The following is a 6,137-nucleotide window of genomic DNA, read 5'->3' as shown; positions in this document are numbered from 1 at the left end:
TATCCATACGTAAAGTACGTAACTCATCCGCAGGATACGTTAGATACGTAACTGATCCGCACACTTGGCCTAAGCAGTTGGCCAAACATAACAAACAGACAAATCATGCAACTCTTGATGCTTAAATTTGACAACAAAAAAATTGACCAAGGTAACGAAAGGATGTAAATTTATTTATAAAATCTGTGTTGAGAAAATCTTTAAAACTCCTATTTCACAAAACAAATGGAGGAACATTGTTTCAAAACCAATTGTTACTTGGGACAAAATTTATATGATTCCTTTTATATGTTCTTTATCAAGAAAACTTAGATATTTACAATATAAAATTCTTCATAATATCCTTGGTGTTAACAAGTATCTGAAAACTGTTGGTATATTAAATTTGTGTTCTTTTTGTTCAAAACACTCTGAAACTATTGCCCATTTATTTTGGGAATGCCCCTTCAATCGTCGATTTTTAGATGATTTTGAAAAATACACTCTCAAAAGTGAAATAATGTTATCTTTTAATGATTTTGTATTTGGCATACCAGGTGGAAATTATTCTTCTTTTAATTTTGATATTTTATATGCTAAATATTATATATTTTCAACTAGGTGTTTAAATGGTTATTTATCGTTTTCATCATTTAAAAAGAAATTAAAATATCAGCATGAGATAGAACGCGTTATGAACACGCAACGAAATAAGTGTATTGTACATCTTGATGGGTCGAGGCACATCGAGCTTATTTAAATTTTGTTTTGCTATATTTCGTTTTCTATACATGTATAATATTGTTTGTAATGTATTACATGCATTTTGCATTTGATTATCGTCGGTGGGCGTCCAAAATCTCGTAAGTCGTTTTTTTTTGGAAAACACTTTTGCGAACTTTTGGAAGCAGTATCACTCGACTAATTATCTGTAAAAATCTCGTATACCATCTTGTCACATGGTTAGAAATCCACTTTTCCATTGGCTATGGTATACGAGATTTTGACAGATAATTAGTCGAGTGATACTGCTTCTAAAAGTTCATAAGTGTTTTCCAAAAAAACAGACTTACGAGATTTTGGACGCCCACCGACGTTATATGATTTGTGGAGAAATATTCTTCTGCCAGACATGATGCACACGAAAGTCCAAAAAGATGGAGAAGAAACTGTTGAATAACTGGAACTAGATCTCAGACTTGATGAAATGCGACTGAAGCAAGCTCCGATCCACGTGGGTTTATATGCGGATGGTGCGGACGCCAGAGGAAGCCGACATGCGCAGACACGAGCGTAACTTATCCGTATCGTCCGTAAGTCATCCGTATCGTCCGTAAGTCATCCGTATCGTCCGTAAGTCATCCGTAAGTCGTCAGTAACATGTGTCAGCGGATGGGTTCATCCGCAGGTTTTACCCGTAACATCCGTAATTCATACGTAACATCCGTAACTAATCCGTATCGTCCGCAGAATATAGGTAACTTTTGCTCAAATTTCCGTATTGGGGTTAAAAATTACGCATTTTCATTATCCAAATATACGCAGGCATCCGCAGGTCCGTAACATGGCCGTGTGACTGTAGCATAAGCTTGCACATTTCCTAACGAAATGAATACAAATATGTTGTTAAGGGTTGAAAATGAACAGAACAAAATAAAACAAATAATCTACCGCTCGTTTGCCTTCTTCCTCGGATGTATGTGGTAGATAAGTTTTATTTATTTTACTTACAGTCATAATTCCGGGTCAGAATTACTTGAATCATATTCTTCTTTTACTTTATTTTACTATGTTATACCCTTGTCAAAATGGGCTATGGAAAAGTATTTCCCCCTATTTTCATGTGAATGTGCCCTACTCAAACTCTATTTTTTGTTTTACTAATTAAAATAGTTTTAAAATAGCATATATATTTTTCCCCGATGAATTGGTGGTTTGATAACTATTTTGTTTACCTATTTCTTGCTATTTTTCTCGACTTCGATTTTTTTAAAACCCATTTTCTTCTCATTTTGTTTACTATGTTTCTTGACTTAGATTTTTATCACCAATTTTCTTTTTATTACAAGAAACTATATTCCCGGACTAAAAGGATTTTGTCACCTTTTTGCTTTTAATATATTATGATTTTTATGGGTACCTTTTTTTTTCTCGAGACAGTCAAATTTTGAAATTTTCAATGAATTTCTGTAAATTGTGAATGTAAATCAAGGACTGAAAATCAAATGATATATCAGTTTCTCTCTTTTAACAAAAAAAAATATATATATATGTATATTCAATTTTCCTTGAAACTTACATACACGTTACAAACAGGGGCGTAGACAACGGGGGGGATGAGGGGGATGCATCCCCCCCACCTCACAAGGTGGGGGGGATGGCATGTACAATCATCCCCCCCAGGTTTTGGGGAATGATATTTGCTTACTTAATAAGTCATAATGATGATAATAATAGTAATAATAATAATGATAACAATTATTATATTTATAATAATAATAATTATGATGATGATAATAATAATCCTCATCATTATTGTATTTGTGTTTATTGTTATTAGCCGCATTCACACGGTGAAAGCCAATTCAGACGGTAAAAAAAAAGAAAATCTTACAAGTATTTTGTGGTTATCTTGTGGTTTGGAAACCACAAGATAACCACAAGATTAAACAGGCACGGATTTACGGGGGGGGGGGGTTAGGGGGTTTAAACCCCCCCCCCCTTGGGCGGCCCAAAAAACAAACAAAAAAAAAAGGGGGAAAAAAGGAGAAAAAAAAAGAAAGAAAAAAGAAAGAAAAAAGAACGCACGCTGGAGAGAAACCCTTTCAAGTGCAAATATTGTGAGAAGATATTCAACTCAACTGGTAACTTAACCAAACACATGATAACTCTGGATATAACTGTGTATTTAACTGTTACTTGATTTAAAAAGACGTTATCATGCACTGCTTTTTATGGTCTCCATTGTGTTAATAGATGCCAGGAAAACATCACTTACGGGGTTCAAATAAACACCCCCCAAAAAATCGGCTCGCCGCTTCGCGGCTCGTGGACGATGCTCCGCATCGTCATTATTGGTCAACCCCCCCCCTTAGCAAAAAGCTAGATTCCCCCCCTGAGTCATCCCCCCCAATCAATCAATCAATCAATCAATCAATCAATCAGGTGTACGAACCTGTCTACGCCACTGGTTACAAATATATATAGTTTGCACAATTCAAAACATATTTCAAAATTTAACAAATTTTAAACAATGATAATGGCAAGTGTCAAAGTAATGAGATAAATAGAGTGTGATTTGTCGTTTTACATCATGTTCTCGCTTTACTTTTTATTTAGATATCATTATCATCAACTGTGCGCCGCTCACTGAGCAATACTGCAAAATATAGCCCAACATTCACACGGAACAAGTTTGTGAGAAGTTTGGAGTTGCCATACACACCACAAAAATACAAGACTTAATTCTTAGTAATTTGTTGTTTTAGGTTATACAATTTTTCCCGTCAATTTTCTTTTATGAGACACGATCTACATGTTACACTTTCAATCTTTGCGAATTCATTTATAAACATGTACTTAAATGGGAACAGAAACTCTATCACTATAGGACACAGGCAATCATTGTATCATGTAACACAAAATTCTTTATATTAAAGTTGGACTTCGGATGTTTTTTTCCTCTTGACCCTTTCGGTTTTATATGTAGGCCTAGGTAGGCACTATAGGCAGTTCATATTGCCCCCTATATAACCAATAATGTAGTACAATCTGTATCAATTCATGATGCCAAGCATGGAGAAACTCTTTCAAATAGTCATCGCTCTTTTTGCAAAGCTTATGCTGAAATTTGGAACAAACTTTTCATGTCACAAACTGTCAGACTGTCAACCAATTAAATACATTTTTTCAAAATTGCTTTCAGTGATGATTGTATTGTAATTTGTACTTTTGTAGGTTTATATTAGTAAGTTTTTTTGTTTTGTTTAATATGTAATTGTGTATCAAGGTATTTTGTTTGTTAGAGCGCTTAGAGACTTCAGTGGAAAGCGCTTTATAAGCACCGTTTTAATTATTATATTAAAAATCAGACTGAACATATTTAAGCACTCGCTGATTTCAAATGCGGTGTCACCAACACCAACACTGAACACCATACTTGAAATCACCCACAAGAGTCTGATACGCTAGACTCGATTGATTGATTGATTTTTATTCGACAAGCTTCCAACATACAACAATATACAATAATAACAGATCAAAAAAAGTCAGCTTGAACAGGATAACCCACGAAAGCTCGAGAGCTTATTTCCAGTGGGGTCCCTTACAGACATGTATAAAATTAATAAGTTAAGATAGTAATATTTACAGACAGATAAGAAAATTAAAAGAACTACTTATTAAAGATAATAATAATAATAACAACATTAAACTGATGATAGAAATGATATCAAGTACAAGAAGAAAAAGAAGAAGGAGAAGAAGAAAAAGAGGAGAAGGAAGAAGAGGAAAATAATGATGAATTTGTAGAATTTTTATAACGTACGAAAACATAAGTATATACAACATGAAAAAGTATGAACCGACAGAAGAATAAAAATTTCAATCATATAACATGTCATTCACTTCTCTTGTCTGACTGTCAAGTATTAGGTATTCCTTTAATTTCCTCTTAAAATGATCATAGTTTCCTATTTCTTTTACACCATTGGGAAGGGAATTCCAATGTTTTATGGCATTGTAATAAAACGAATTTCCAATACTACCTACTCTTTCTGGTAAGTTAAAGTTGAATCGTCTATTTCTTGTATTATAATCATGTACGTCAGTAACAAGATCGAAGTTGGATCGAATATAATGATTCGACCTAGTATGATATATTTTATGCACATGATGCAATACGAGTTGTTTTGATCTTTGGTCGACTTCAAGAAAACCAGCTTTAGAAAGTTCGCTGTAGCCAACATGAGTTCTTGGACCAGAACAGTTGATAAATCTCACCATTTTGTTCTGTATAATCTTCAACTTCTTTTGATCTGACTTGTTTATGTTACTATACCATGCATGGTTAGCATAGTCAAATAAACATTGAATAAGAGCAAAACAGAGTGTACGTCTTGCTTTTAAATCCATACAACTTTGATATCTGTACAAAAATTTCAGACGAGAATTTGCTTTTTTTACAACTGATTCTACTAAAGATGAAAATGAAATTGCGCTAGCCAACTCAATGCCTAAATACTTCACAGACTCTTTTCTCTTGATTGCTTGATTATTGTGTGTCACTTTGAATTCAAATGACTTTTTAGAACTACTTTTAGAACAAAATAAAATGCTTTCTGTTTTTCCCAAGTGTAAAGAAAGCTTATTATCAGTCATCCAATCGACACACGTAGACAGCTGTTCACTGAGCTTTTCCTCAATATATTTAGGATCAGGATTTGAATAGAGTAGTACGCTGTCATCTGCGTACAATAATAGTTTGAAGTCTTTTATACAAATACACATATCATTTATATAACTTGAAAATAGAATTGGGCCTAAAATGCTTCCCTGAGGAACACCGCAAGTTATAGGCATTAGTTTGGAACGAATATCATGAATGGCCACTACTTGGTGCCGATTAGATAAGTAGGATCTAAACCAATCTAAACTTGCCTTATCAAAACCCATTAGTTGTAACTTCTTCAATAAGACGCAATGATTAACTGTATCAAAAGCTTTTTGCAGATCAAGGAGCACCATACCAACAAAGCGCCCTTGGGAAGTTTCTCTCCTCAAATAATCAGTCAAATGAATTAGACATGTTTCAGTCGAATAATCATGTCGAAAACCAGATTGAAATTCATAAATTATATCATTTTCTTTGAAGTATCTTTCAATTTGAACACAGACCGATTTTTCTAGAATCTTTGATGCTACGCTTAAAACACTAATAGGTCTATAGTTGCTAACATCAGTTTTATCTTTCTTTTTATAAAGTGGAGTCACTTTTGCTATTTTCATATCCTCTGGAAAAGTACTCGTCAAGATAGATAGGTTCATTAAGTAACTTAGAGGCTTAAATAAAACCTTCGCACCATCTTTTAGAAATTTAGCTGGAATCAAGTCTAACCCAGTACTTTTTGATACATTCAACTTACGTAACTCTTTGAAAA

This window comes from Strongylocentrotus purpuratus, unplaced genomic scaffold (genome assembly GCF_000002235.5).
Source record: "Strongylocentrotus purpuratus isolate Spur 01 unplaced genomic scaffold, Spur_5.0 spur5_scaffold_15, whole genome shotgun sequence".
Taxonomy (NCBI): domain Eukaryota; kingdom Metazoa; phylum Echinodermata; class Echinoidea; order Camarodonta; family Strongylocentrotidae; genus Strongylocentrotus; species Strongylocentrotus purpuratus.
The sequence above is the reverse complement of the archived record's forward strand: the minus strand, read 5'-3'. Positions refer to the sequence as shown.